The sequence below is a fragment of the Poecile atricapillus genome, chromosome 1, assembly GCF_030490865.1.
Source record: "Poecile atricapillus isolate bPoeAtr1 chromosome 1, bPoeAtr1.hap1, whole genome shotgun sequence".
Taxonomy (NCBI): Eukaryota; Metazoa; Chordata; class Aves; order Passeriformes; family Paridae; genus Poecile; species Poecile atricapillus.
Window position 1 is genome coordinate 126,249,626 of NC_081249.1, and position 15,113 is coordinate 126,264,738.

The window sequence follows — 15,113 nt, forward strand, 5'->3', positions numbered from 1 at the left end:
TCAAAACCATTTTAGCTAGGTTTAGATTTTTTCCCCTAGAGCTGTGCACTTTATTTTTGTATATGCTAAAGTTTATGAGAAAATAAATATCTCTCTAACTTTACCTCTTGATTCATTTGGAAATAATAAGGCATTAAAAATATTGATATATTTTTCTCATTACTTCTGAATGAGAATTCTGGATTCTGAATGAATTCTTGATTCTAAATGTTTGCTTCAAAAATGACTCTTCAGCTTTTAAGCAAAACAAACAAACGAACAAAAAAGAACAGCTGAAGCCAGAATAAACATTTTGGCTTTCAAATGCAGTATGAAATAAAATATTTCATAACAAGAAATTTTCACTAAAATAAGTATTGTGGTGGTTTAATCCTCAGACTCCCTGAGTATGTACAGATACAGGTAGGAGAGAGAGAGTGGAGAGTGTGTGTAATACATTCACAAATCAGCTCATTTATCTGGACTCATTGACTTACAGAGACTGAATGCATGTTAGGTATTAGTTTAATCTTCCTGGAAAATGAATGTCAAACTTGTTAGAAATGTTGTTTCACTTAAATTCTTCTGAACATTTTCAGTTTCATATGAGATTAGAAATGCTGAACAAACATGTAGTGAGCTGTAGGATTCTCTGTAATTTTGATTTACACTCCAGCAACTCTGGACAATGTCTTCAAGTTTCAGCTTTAGTTTCAAACTGTTTACAGATATTCAGGGCCCAGATGTTTCATTCATAGAATAAAGTTTGGTTATTCTCAGTTTATTGCATACTTGGTACATGAATCACTTATGTGGAATGTTACCTGTCTGACCTTTTCAGTTTAAAATAGTATTTGTATCTACAAAGAATAAAATAATGTCTTTGTAAATTGCATACCTTAACTATTTTTTGGGGTTTCCTGTTAGCATCCAAAAGATTACTTCATTTGTAGGGTTTTGGCTTTGTACAAGACTGATTCTGATCTCTCATATGGATTGCTACAAATTTTTGTGTTGACCATCTCCTTTTAAATAACAGAAATGAACAGTCAAAATAACCTTGGCTTTTCTATTTTGAGGAATCTGCTTTGATCTTCAGTTTAAATTTATATTAAATATTATGTATTTAAAGAAGCACTCTAGACACTGTAAATTATTCACCAGTGTTCTCATTTTTAAGGGGAAGGGAGGGAAGATGGCATTAAGCATTGACAGAAAGCTCCAGAGTGAATTTGTTAATTGGAGCTGGAAGTGCAGAACTGGTGGGAAGGTGGGTGAATAATTTCAGCCATAATTATCTTGACAAGATAAAGAAAAACATAGAGTCATCTATTCCAGATACTTATATGCTTTGTGGAGACCCTTATCTCTATTTTCTGGCTTGCTCTTGGATCTGAGTTTCTCTTTATCCAGCTGTGACAAATTTCTTCCTCTTGGGAGTATATTTGTGTAATTGCTTGTTATCTAACTGAGGAAAGTTCGATTCCAGGGTCTGGTCCTGCTAATTATTATATTGATAAGGTTTTTGCTGAGAAACTAAGTAACAAAAATAGCTTGTTAAATAGATGTAATAAGGATCACCTAGAACAGAAAGAAATGTTTATTACTCTTACCACAAATATCATCCACAAAAACCTGAGAGAAAGCATAGGTATATCAGCTTATACTTTCATGTTTTGGTACTTTTACAAGCATACCTGCTGACTAAGAGTTTATGAATTGATCAGTTGTCAGCCAAATAATCACAGAATCAGAGTGAAAGGAATGAGATTTGTCTTTACAGACGAGCTGCGGGTCTGCTGGTAAATAAAACTAGCACTGAGAGATAAAAGAAACAATGGGAAAGATTCCACTGATGGATGAATGGAAAAAAGGATATTTGCCTTTACACTGTAGGTTTGCTGGTAAATGAAAATGGATATTGAAAGATGAAAGAAACACTGGGGAAACACCATAAATTCCTAAGAATTACAAATTAAGAGGGAGGGTTATATATATATTAGAGGGGAATCTTAGGTATCAGGCATTCCAGGAAGTCTGTGTCTCTCAAGTACCTCAGCCTATGGGGAAAGAGAAGGGATATATGGCTGGGAAATCAGGATAAAAAGGAGGCTACATCCTCCAAAAACTGGAGAGACCCCAGGGGAATGCCCCATGGCCTCTCCCTTTATTCAAATAAAGTAAAAGGACTCCTTTTACTTATGTCCTTTTTGGACATAAACCTCTGGTGTTTGTGGATTAATTTTCCTGACAAGAGAAATGAAAGAAACACACTAGACCTAAAGACCAAACGCTGGAAAATCAAAGATTTTTCTCTTTCATTTTTAACATCCAGCCACTGACTTTTTCTTTTAAGAATTGATGTGTGCCTAAAACCCAAAGAAACCTATGGGAAACCAGTGGGGGGAAAAAAAATAATAGCAGGTAATGCTGCTAATTTGCTTTGGAAAGAAATGTAAAAGGATCAAAAGGCTTAAATGATGTGAACAAGGAGGTGTGTATAATTCAGTGCCTAGCCCATCACTCTTGTGACCACCTGTGTTACAAATCACTGCTCACCCTCTTCTTCAAGCTTTCTTTGGGTTTTAACCATCTTTTGTCCATGTTTCTCACAACATTTAGAATGTGACCTAATAATGCATATGTCTTCTAAGAGATCTACTTAGTCTGATTTGATTTTTTTATACCCCATATTGTAAAAATCTCCTTTTTTGAATAGTTCTGAAAGGATAAACATAGCAATAATATATGTCTGTTATGTATGCTCATCCAGCAAGAGGAAGATTCTGATAAATCAAGAAGATATATCTAAATGGATCCAGAAACAGTCACATGTGTGCATCAAAAGAATAATTATGGGCCCAAATAATCTAGGGAAGTCTTATTTGATGCTGCTTCTTCTGACTTCTATAAGTCAGTTTGCTTGCAATGAAGTAAAGAAGAGCCAGAGGTAATCCAAGGTTTCCAGGACCTTGCTAGAGTTAGATGTGTAGAGGTCTAACATAAATATATGTTAGACCTCTACACATCGATAAAATAAATATAAATTTAAAAAAATATGAAACTATGGATAAAAACCTTTTTTTCAGAGCAGCAATTAACACAAATCAACGAGTTTAAAAGTTTATCCTATCGGTAGGAGAATTGTTATGTGCTTTATCTAGCGGGGGTGTCTCGGTTTAGGAGACAGGTGTCTGGTAGGGAGGGCAGGAACCTCCCTTGGAACAAAAATGTAGACCACCTCCCTCTGAATTACTATGATTTTGGGATCAAGGGGCTCTCAGGCAGAGATCTGAGGAATAACAGTTCTTTACTAGTATGTATAACGGGGCAAACAAACAACAATATCTACAGCGTTAATAACAAAACAGAACCAGGGTACCCGTGACAGCTTTCTCGGCTGAGACGGGAAGGGATGGAGGAGAGATAAAAGAAACCCCTCGGGCAGTCGGTCCCGGTGCTCCTGCAGGGCTCTGAGGAACACTCAGCTGGAACAGCAGGGATGAGCTGAGATCCTGGGCTGGTGGCTGAGGTGGATCAGCAGAGGAATGAGCAGAGATCCTGGGCCGGTGGCTGAGGTGGATCAGCAGCTCCGTGGCAGTGCCTGGCACTGCCATGTTCCAGCAGGACAGGGGGTGTGAGGCCACCAATGAAGAAGGAAAAAGGAGAAGAAGAATCAGCAGCTCCGTCTGGGGGATGGCAAATTCCCTTTGCCCAGCCACAACAACTCGCAGCAAGGGCTCTGCTCTTCTGCTCTACAGCTGAAGAAACCAGCCAGCCCCCAGCTGCCACCGACCTCGCTTTTTCCTGCCCCCCTTCCCACCTGAGCCCAGACAAACACAATGCTTTCTTAAGTACCAGCAGTAAGATTTCCCCTCCAGTGAAGGGTAAAAATTCCCTAGGTGAAACAGAACAATAGGAAGGACACCTAACCCCCAACAGGGTGGCTTGCATCCCAGAGGAATCCTGCTCCATTTCTAATTCTTGGAAGCAGAAGCCCGCTCACAACCATGGATCCCTGGACAAAAACAGCAGGACTTTCCCATGGGAAACAAAACTCACCCACTCAGGTTCCTGATGTCAGTTTGTCACAGTCATTTGTCACACCAAGGGCAGCCCAAGTTCCAGGTGGGGGTGGCTTGTGCCCAGGAAGAATCCTGCTCCGTTCCTAATTTTTGGAGGCAGAAGCCCACTCTTGGCCACAGGCCCCTGGACACAAACAGGGGCCTTTTACAATAGGAAAGAAAACTCATCCCCCTCGGGTTCCTGATTTTAGTTTGTCAGAGGCATTTAGCACTCCAAGGGTGGCCCAGCTTCTGGGTAGAGGCAGCTTGTGTCCAAGAGGAATCCTGCTCTGTTCATAATTTTCTGAGGCAGAAGCCCACTCATGACCACAGGCCCCTGGACACGAACAGCGGCCCTTTCCCATGGGAAACAAAACTCACCCTCCAATGTTCCAGATGTCAGTTTGTCAGCGGCATCTGGCACTCCAAGGGAAGCCCCAATTCTAGGTGGGGGCGGCTTGGGAATGGGAGGAATCCTGCTCCATTCATAATTTTAGGGAGGCACAAGCTTTCTGCCAGCAACAGACAACTGGAAACCATTGGTGGCCCTTTCCCACGGGAAACAAAACTCACCCAGTCAGGTTCCTGATGTCAGTTTGTCAGAAGCATTTGGCACTCCAAGGGCAGCCCAAGTTCTAGGTGGGGGCAGCTTGGGTCCAGGAGGAATCCTGCTCCGTTCCTAATTTTGGGTGGAAGAAGCCCGCTCCCTGCCACGGGCCTCTGGACATAAACAGTGACCTTTTTCCATGGGAAAAAATACTAACACCCCAAGTTCCTGATGCCAGTTTCTCAGAGGCATTTGGCACTCCAAGGGTAGCCCTTGTTCTTAGTGGAAGAGACTTGGGTCTGGGAGAATCCTGCTCCAAAATCTTTGGAGGAAGAAGCCCGCTTTGGCCACGGGCCCCTGGACACAAACAGCAGCCATTTTCCATGGGAAACAAAACTCACACACACACACCCCCTCCCAGGTTCCTGAAGCCACTTGGTCAGTGGCATCGGACACTCCATGGGCAGCCTGTGTTCTAGGTGGGGGCAGCTTTTGTCCAGGAGGAAACCTGTTCCATTCATAATTTTTGGAGACAGAAGCCCACTCCCAGCCAGGAGCAACTGGACATGAACAGTAGCCCATTTCCATGGGAAACAAAACTCACCCCCCCCAGGTTCCTGATGTCAGTTTTTCAGAGGCATCTGGCACTACAAGGGCAGCCTGAGTTCTCTGTAGGGGTGGCTTCTGTCCAGGAACAATCCTGCTTCATTCCTGATTTTTGGAGGCAGAAGCCCACTCAAGACCATGGGTCCCTGAATGCAAATGGCAGCCCATTTCTGTTTGGGTCAGAGGAACAGAATGTGCCCTTATCTGTGATGCCTGGCTCTGACACCCAAGAGAGCACTGAGTTTCACATAACACCATGGAGACAGCTTTTAAAGTTAAGTAGAGAAACTGGAAATGTGAGTGCGTGAGTTAGACAGAGTTTTCTTAAGCACTGGGTGAGAAAGTTAGAGTTTTAGGTTTAATGTATTTTTAAAAATATTTTAGAGTTTTAGGTATTTTAAAAAATAACAGACAAGATGGAGGACTTAGGGCGTTGTCCCTTTCTCCTTCTTCCTCCTCCTTCATCTTCTTCTTCTAGGGATTTTTGGGTAATAATGAGTGATTGGATAGAAGATGCCACAGTGCAGCACACAGGTGTCGGGTCATTGGGTCACTAAGAAAACTAACTTATTTGGCATTTGATTATCAGACAAATAGACATATAAAAGACCTTGAAGAGATTCTTCGTTAGCCATTTCGCACCTTTCTGTCTCAGTGTATGTAACTCCTTGTACTCTGTATATATGTAATATAAATAAGGAAAGAATAAACAACTAAGCCCGAACACAAGAAAACAGCCTCTCTCTCATCAGCCTCAGTCCTGGGGAAAAAAACCCTGCCATCAATGTCACACCCCAACACCCACTCAGGGTCCTGATGTCACTTTATCAGAGGTGTTTGGCCCTCCAAGGGCAGCCTGACCTCTAGGTGGGGGCAGGTTGGGTCTGAGAAAAATCCTGCTCCGTTCCAAATTTTTGGAGGCAGAAGCCCACTCCTGGCCACGGCACCTTGGACATGAACAGCAGCGCTTTTCCATGGGAAATAAAACTCACACCCGAAGTTCCTGATGTCAGTTTGTCCGGGGTGTTTTGCACTCCGTCGGCAGCACAACTTCTAGGTGGGGGCTGTGGGAAACAACAAAGGTAAAAAGGCTTTCAGAAGCTGTGAAAATGGGACTCAGAAAAGAAAAAGTAGAGAACTTAGAGCTAGCTGCAGCTGCAAGGCCTGAAAGTAAAGAAGATACAATAATACCATATGCAAGGAAATGAAACAATAGTTGAGTTTTTAGGCTTGGCCAAGATAGACCTTAAGACTGCAGAAAAATATGCTTATCAAGACAGTAAGAAAGCTTAATAATTAAGCTTAATAACAGAGTATTGTGTATTGTTACTAGAAAGCAAACAAGCAAGCCTTGTTTGAAGCAGGTGTACATGTGTTTTGAGTGATTGGATAGAACAATTGTCTATAAGCTTTAGCAACATGCTATTGGCTGACAAACTTATAAAATATTCTGTAACAAAGAGATTTTGAGCTGCTTGTGGTGGACATGAGCTTGTGCCACCTCCTCTATCTGTAGCTGAGACTGGTGCCCAAAATAAAAGCTCGTGTCATGTCACCCGGCAGTCCCGTCCCGTTCGTGAAAAATTAGCCTCCAACACCAGAGCACCATACCCTGCATGTTTCCCTGGATCCCACCAGGGACACGGTGCTGCAGAATCTTGGTGGCCACAGTTGGGAACTTGGTGAGTTGGAAGCAAAGCTGAAGGGTTTGTCCACTAAGAAGTGGTGATTTATAAACCAAAGCAGAGTGGCATTCCACTCGAGGGATTTGGGATTGGTGGTGGTCCCAGTCCATAATATTTCTATTCATTTTCTTTGGATGCTGCAATCTGCTGGGTTGAGGGAGTTGTTCCTTCACATTTCCATTTAATTTTCTGTATTTTGTTAATTCTCTGTGGAAATCTGCTTTTAATAAAAAGGCCCCTGAGGATACTGATGATGTCCCAGGTTCCTGGGATTTACAGGTGTGTGTTCACACCAAGGATTGTTCTGGCTGGCAGAAGCTGCACCAATCTCCAAGGAATCTCACTCTGGGTTGGTCTTTTCTCCCAATTCTCCTGGGTTTGGGGTTGCAGTACAGCCTTGCCCTGTGGATCTTCTAGAAGAGTTTTGGGTGTTTAAAAGGTTCTTCTATATTATGCAATATTTCTCTAGAACTCAATTAAAAATAATAAAACCATATCAATGTGGTTTTAATTGGTTTATTTGCATTGGTTAATTAAAGCAAATCATTGAGAAAGGGCTTGAGCACCCCTTGGTTGAAGCTGGCAGCTCTTCTTTATTGTCTCTTCATTCTTTGAATTTCTTTTAATTATTTCTTAAGCAGTTACTGCAATTAAGATACACAGTGAGGAGAACAGCACTGATGCCCTGCTGGATTGGGAAATTGCAATTCCTTGGAGAGATTGAGGGGATGGGGAGCTGAGCCTCAGGCTGGGTTTTGGCAGTGGGAATTGGGTGAAGAGGGAAAGAGGGGAGATCCCCCAAAACTGGTTACAGCCAATTCTGCTGGGTTTGGGTATCCCCACCCAAAAAAAAGGATCCTGGTTAAAGGGGACTTGAGGAAGCAGCGGGATGTGCTGGAGGGGGCTGTGCTGGGACCCCCAACCCCTGGCCAGGGATGATGGGCAGTGCCAGGTCCACAGAGACAGGGCTGTGCTGGGATCCCTGCTGGAACCCTGGGCACAGAGAATTTCAGGCTTTCTGTGCTAACAGGCACTGACCCACAAGAGAACACTGTATTTGATGTGAAGCAGTGGAAAAGCCTTCAAAATTAAGTAATGGAACTAAGATTGTGGGTGTTTATAGAATTTGAATAGAAATGTGTTATATCACATAGTAGAAAATTAAGAGTTTAAGGTTTTGGGACATAGTAACATATATGTAGCAAGATGGACGTTTTAAAGCATAGGCTTGTCTTGCTTTTTCACTTTCTTCATAGGTTTAAGTGATATTGTATGATTAGGTAGAAAGGTCTGCAGTGCAGAACACAGGTCTTTGGTTATTAAGTTAAAAATAAAAAAAATTAGTTAGCATTTTATAATTAAGTAGTTTACACTTAAAAATCCTTATAGAAAAAGACCTAAAGCTCCATTTTTACCCTATTAGCTTAGTGTGCTAAAAAACGCAGTCTGTGAAACTGTAATATAAATAAGAAACATCTGAGTCCAAACAAGAATATTTGGTTCTTCTCCTTGGGTTGGGATTAATGAATGAGGGACAGTATTCCTGCTTGGACTTAGATGTTCACAAATTCCAGACAGGAATGCTGGGCACTGCCAGACCTTTGGGACACTGCCTGATGCAGATATTTCCCACTTTGTTCTCTCAGTCTCAGCACCTGGCAGTTTATTAGAGCCCCACAGGTTGCAAATCCCATGGGAGGAGTTGGAATCCCAGCCAGTCACACAGCAGCCAGCCTGGGAGAGGAAATGAGCTGTTCCACAGATGTATTTTTCCAATACCTTTTTAATTTAAGGCAAACCCCGCTGCTTCAGAGCTCTCAGTGGGGCTGAGGGAGCCCAGCTTTGGGCTGTGCCCAAGGCACAAATCAGAGCTCAGAGTCACTGACTTACCCTGGCCAAAAGAGCCTGCCTGGAGCACCAAAACACGGCATTTGGGCTTTCATTCAAGCCCTGCAAAATGCAGCACTTAAATCTTTTTTGGTGAAGCCCAAACACTGGCTGACTGACCCTGGTTTTCCCCAACACAAGACATGGTCTCTGCTTCAAGCCTCTAAAATGCAGAATTAGATCTGAGATCCAAATGCTGTCTGAGGGACTCTGGTTTCAAGCCCCTCAAACCAGGACTTAGTGTCTGTTTGTGTACTTGGCCAAACAAGCCCAGTTTTGAGCCCCCAAAATGCAGCACTGGGTCTCTCTTTGTGAGCCCCAAAGCTGCTCCAGTCTGTCGGGTTCAGAGCCCCCAGAAGTGCCCTGGGCCATGGCCAGACCCCAGCTGGGCACCAGCAGCAGCTCCCTCATCCCCCAGTGGGATGGGGAAGAGACCAGAGACAAAAATCCAGTCCAGGGGGTGAGATCAGAACAGTTTAATAATGGAAACCAAGACAAATACAGTAATTTAATATTAATGACAACACAGTGATAGCAACAAGAGCAGTGATAACAATGAAAAGGAGAGAAGCCACTCCACAGCCCCACTTTAGCATTATAAATCCAAAATGTAATCCAGAGCACCACAAACTCCCAGTGGAGTTTCCATATTCATGTTAATTTCTCTGTGGTCCATCCTAGGGATTTGTGGACTAAGGGGGGCACTGGCTGCTCCTCTGGGCAAGGGAAAGGCTCCTGTGCTATTCCCATAAACAGAATACCTGGGATTAGTGCCCTGGGAGCCCAGTCTGGTGCTTCCAGTGACTGGGGGTCACCAAGAGGGTCTTTACCAGCATGAAATGAAAATGACATCCTGGTCCAGTGAACTTCCAGCAGGACTGGACACTCCTGGCCAAGGTGACCAGTCCATGAAACAGGACTGGTGACAATCCAAAGGGATTTAAGTTGGAGACTTAAAGTCAGAAACTCCAATTCTTTTCAGCACCTCTTGCTTAAATGTTTCCCTGCTGGAAGAGCTCAATTAGTATTTTTATTGACCAGACTGCCAAAGCAAGGGAAAAACAATCAGCATTCCCTAAAGGCCTCCATCACTTCCACAGCCATCTGTAACCCATGGCTGATGGGCAGGAGCCTGCCTGGAACAGACTCAAGGGGTGCTATTAATTCCATTATTCCTGAGGTTTGAATGATTCTGGCATTGTCCCACATCCCTGAGTGTGCCAGAAACCCCAGAGCTCCAGGGCTGCAGCCAGATGCAGACAGGTGTTTTTCCTTCTCAGCTTTTTGGGAGTGTGGGTGAAGGTCCCCTTCCCTGTCCGGCTCTGGAAGCTGTCCCTGCCACAGACCCCACACTGATCTTGGGCCTTGCTGGAGCCAATTCCCTTGTCATGGCCCACATCCTACAGGAAAATGGGAAAGTGCCCAGTTGGCCCCAGTTCCAGTCAGGAATGTCTCAAACAGCACTGTGGGCTGTTCCTCTTGCTCTGGAAGGAAAGCTGGGATGAGCCTGATTCCCAGGGCTTGTTCTGGGGCTCCCTATGGAACAGCACTTCAGTTTTTCAGTCAGGGGCTTTTCCTGGCCCTTGAGGCACAGGATGATCCACACAGGATCATGCATACATGATCCTCCCTTTCTTCTCACACACCCACAGACTGAGGTCCTGCACTTTTTGCCCCACTTCAGAGGCTGCAATTGACAGTGGGATTTTCTCACTTTTTAGCAGACCAGGGATCATTCTCCAGTGTCTCCAGGAAATTTCCAAAGCTGGGCCATTGCCGAGTACAGAGCTCAGGACAAGGGAAGAACAAAGGTTTTAGCACTTAGCATTTTTAATTTTCCCTTCCCACAACAACTTGCTCTGGCTCTTTCCGTCTCAAAAGGTTCCTTGTCTTTGTTTCAGCCTCAGAGGATTCTGTGAGGAGATTTCACATCCACAAATTAAGATCCCAAACCCAGAGGGCTGTCCATGAAGGTGAAGCAGTGTTGGCTGCTCCAGTGAATTTCCTCCATGTGCACGACTTAAAAACCATTACAGCACTTCACCATTACCTTGAGCTGTTGCTGTAACAATGAAAAACTGATTTTCCATGTCCAGAAGCAAGAGATTGTCCTGGTCAGGCTGTGAGACCACAAACTGCACATTGATCTGGGGGCTGTGACTGGGATTCCAGCAGGGATTGAGCCTTGTGTGTGTGAAAACCCAGTGTGGGACTGGGAAGGTTTTCACGGGGGGAAGCTCTCGCTTTATTCCTTGGCAGTTTTTCTCTAGAATGTTAAACAAAGAGGGAGGCCTTGTCCCTAATCCAATTACCACAGGGCAGAAAATTACTGTTTCTTGTTTACCAGCTACAAACAGAACTGGGAGCTGCACAGAAAAGGTTGGGAGCTGCTGCTTCACCACATGGTGTCAGCAACAGAGAGAAAACACAAAATGTGTATCCAAAATCAAGGATAAAATTATTCCTCCTGCTTGAAAATTTAGATAAGATAATCCTACTAATTCTGCCCTGGAATGACAAAGAACTTCTTCCTCAGACCCCCAGAGACCCCTCAAAAGCCAAAGTGCAGTGGGGAAGGAAGGAAAGGCACCTCTGCCTCACCTGCTGGAAACAGCACAGGTTCTGCTGCTCCTAGGCACTGGGAATGTGTCCGGAGACAAAAGCACCTCCCAGGCTGGAGGGGCTTTCCTAAAGCACCACCTCTGGTTCACATCCTGCTGGCTTTCCCCTCCCTTGGGAAAGGAAGACTTCATCTAGAGCCTGAAGAAGGAGGAAACAAGGAGGAAACAAGGAGGAAACAAGGAGACCCAGCCCATGGACTGTTCAGATGAGCCATGGGGGGACACAGAAGCTGTGCAGGGATTTCTGCCCCAGGGGTCACATTCCTTCAAACCCAGCGCAAACTCACTAAAATGACCATTCCACAAATCTCTCCTAAGGCCCATGAGAACCTGAGTAAGTAAATGGAATCAAATCCTTTGTTCCATTGGCCTCACACCCCAAATTCCAATAGGACAGATGAGTCCCTCTCTTCAGAAGGCAACGTCTCCTACCTGGACCTGTGCCTTGCCCAGCCTCCTCCCACACCTCCTCATCCTCCTCCTTGGCAGGGCTGGCTTCCTCATCCTGCAGAGCAAACACAGGGACATCACCAGCCTGCTCATCCCAAACCTGGGCAGCAGGGATGGATTGGTGGGACCCTCTGGATGGTCACCCCTGTGCCTGGTACCATCCCTGCTCCGCAGCCCATTCCTGTTCCTGGCTTGGCATCTCCTTTTAACGGGATGTTAAACCACAAGTGTTTGCTCTGCTGGGTTTGGGGACATCAGAGACTCCCCCAAGGCACTGGGCAAAGCTCCTGTTCCCACATCCTCTGCCTCCCAGAGCCCTGCTGGAACAGAGTAAAGGAAATGTCTCAGTTCCTGCTGGAAATTTCCTCCTGTGCCCATAAACCCACAGAAATTGTGTCTGCTCCATCCCTGGAAGCGTCCAAGGCCGGGCTGGATGGGACTTGGGCCACCCTGGGCTGTGGATGGAATGGCAGGGGGTGCAGTGAGGTGATCCTTAAGGTCCCTTCACACTCAGAATCATTTTGGGATCATCTCTCCATGCATTTATTTTGCACCATTTCCTCTCAGATTTAAATTCTCAAATTTAGATCATTTGTTTAATGAATAATTTTTAAATTATTCCAAGAGTAAAAAGAGGAGCATCAAACATGCAAGAATCATTCCTATACCCATCAAATCATTATTAATTGGAAGTCTATTCCCTCATCTCTGTCCTTTTTGTGCTTTCCTGGAAAACGTTATGATCCCAGAGTCTCTCCAAGAGATCACTGTGCTTACTGGAAGGTTTGCTCTGTCAGAGAGCCAGGGGGGTTTGCAACACTCGTTCCTTTGCATCTTTATCCTTTAACCTTTCGCTTTCCCTCGGCACACCGAGCCCTCCCCTGGAACTCGGATCCATTCGTCGGGACATCGACTTCCCCCGTTTCCCCCGGTCGCTCCGTCCCCGGCCCGGCCCCGCCGCCCGCTCGGGGCTGTCCCCGTTCCCTGCTCGGGGATGTCCCCGGCCCGGCCCCGCTGCTCTCCGGGGCTCCCCGGGACTCCCTCGCCACTGCAGCTCCCGGCACAGCGGCCGCGGTTCCTGCCAGGAGGGCAACCGGGAGCGGCCCCGGCCGAGGGTCCCGCGGCTCCGCACGGCCGGTCCCCGTCCTTGTCCCGGTCCCCGTCCTTGTCCCGGTCCCCGTCCTTGTCCCGGTCCAGCTCCACGTCCCGGTGCCGGTGCCGCAGCTGCAGTACCGGGTGTGCCCACAGGGCGGCAGCACTGAGGGTGTAGCAGCCACCGCGCATGCGCATCTTGTTTAGGGTCGCTGATAAATCCCAATTGGAGTCAATCCCAGATCCCGGATTTCGGGTGTTCCAGGGGGAGGAGGGAGAAAGAACCCCGCATAAACAGAGCTGTTTCTAGGTCCTTCGTACAGATCATCTTACCTAACTTTTTCAAGCCCTTTATTGTTTTATTTACATACACAAAACGTTGTATTTTTATTTTCATGCCCTATGGATCCATATTCAGAACTCCTTACAGTCTAAAATCTTGTCTATAACACAGCAGATTCGTCTTGAAATAAACTAATAGTAATTTTGATATATATAAAAATTAGAATCTTTACACTTTCTACTATATTACTCATAAATTAATTTTTAGGCATTTTGAGGCTATAACCTCCATTTTTGGGGGGCATCCCGCCTATTCCCCCCTCATTCCCCACTGACTGGCTCCCCCACCACAGACATTGGGGTTCCCCAAATGACACCATCACCTCCCACACTCACCCACCTCTCTTTTTCCTCCAAAGAAGGCACAAAACGAGTCCAAGTACCAGCAGCTCGGTGCTTCAAGCACGTGGACATAGCCCCAAAAAAGGGGGGAAGAATCGAGGGCAGAGAAGCCCCCCAAAGTGTTGGAGTCCCCCAGCTCCTCTCCCACAGGCTGGCAGCTGCTCCATGGCACAGGAAGTGTCCCCAAGGATGATGTTTCATCTTCTCCCTCAGGCTCCACCACGTCCCCCCCACTCCAGACAGTGAGCTCCTCAATTCCAGATGTCTGATCCCTTCCCAAGGCCGCTGCCACAGGGAGATCCCCGGGAGGCTCCCGGACACGGCTGGGCTGTGATGGAATCTGTGCTCCCAGAGCCACCCGACAGCTCCTTGCGCTGCTGCTGCACATCTGGCCCAGCCAGGGGAGCTGAAATAAAGCCTGGAGATTTAAAGAATAAACTGGAAACACAACCCCAAACCTCACTCACTAGGTGGTAAAAAGGTGTTTCTGTTTACACACATCCAGGGAAAACAGCCCCTCTGGAGAAGTGTTGTATTTCCTTTTGCATCAGTAGAACTGGCACAGCTGACAGCTGATGCCATTAAAATCTCCATCCCCAAAATCCCTGGTTACCCTTGGCTGTGGGGGTTTTGCTGTCATAGTTAGGAGGGACCCCTGGCCAGCTGCACTGCCCAGGAGAGATGCCATGGGACTGATGGGAATCACCATCAGAAGCAAGGCAGGAATGGGTGAATTCAGAGCACCACCTCAAAATGTTGGGGGAAAAAAGCCTGTAACATTCCTCCATGACACAGTGGGTAGGTTTTAGGTGGGGTGACCACACAGCCTGCAGGTGAGAATCCCTGCACAAGAGTTTTCCAGCTACTCCAGAGGTGTGAGTTCCTGTTATCCCCCCAACTCCTGGCATTATCCTTCCCAAAAAGACAGGCACCTATGGTCCCTCTGTGTAGGGGTAAAACGGGCTCAAGGTGAGAGACTTCTCCAGGTCAGGCTACACTTGGGATTTAAGCAGTTTATTATTTAGGTAAAGGGTAGAAGAGATCCGTTTACGCTGCCAGCCACAATGTAAATGTGCTCAAAGAGGGAGACAGAGAGTGGAAAGGGGGGTCTGAGAGCATGAGGGCGGAAGGCAATGAAAGGGGTAGAGAGAGAGGGGAAAGAGGGGGTAAGAGAGTAAGAGCGGGGAGTAAGAGAAGAGATTAAGAGAGCAAAATTCTTGTTACAATACACTATATCTTTTCTATGGTGAATATTCTAATTCCCAGTAACCAACCAGTATATGACACACGTTCTATAGAATTTACATATAGCCTACAAGATCTACTACATTACCAAACAGTGTTACATTTTAAACTCCAAAAGCTACTTTTCAAATTCTTCTCTTGCTGCTTCGACCTTTGGATTCACTTATCAGCAGAAGGGTATTGTTCAATCAACAGAGATTCTCCTTCAGCTGGCTAGGCTATTGTTCTTTGGTTATATAGTAACTAACAGTCA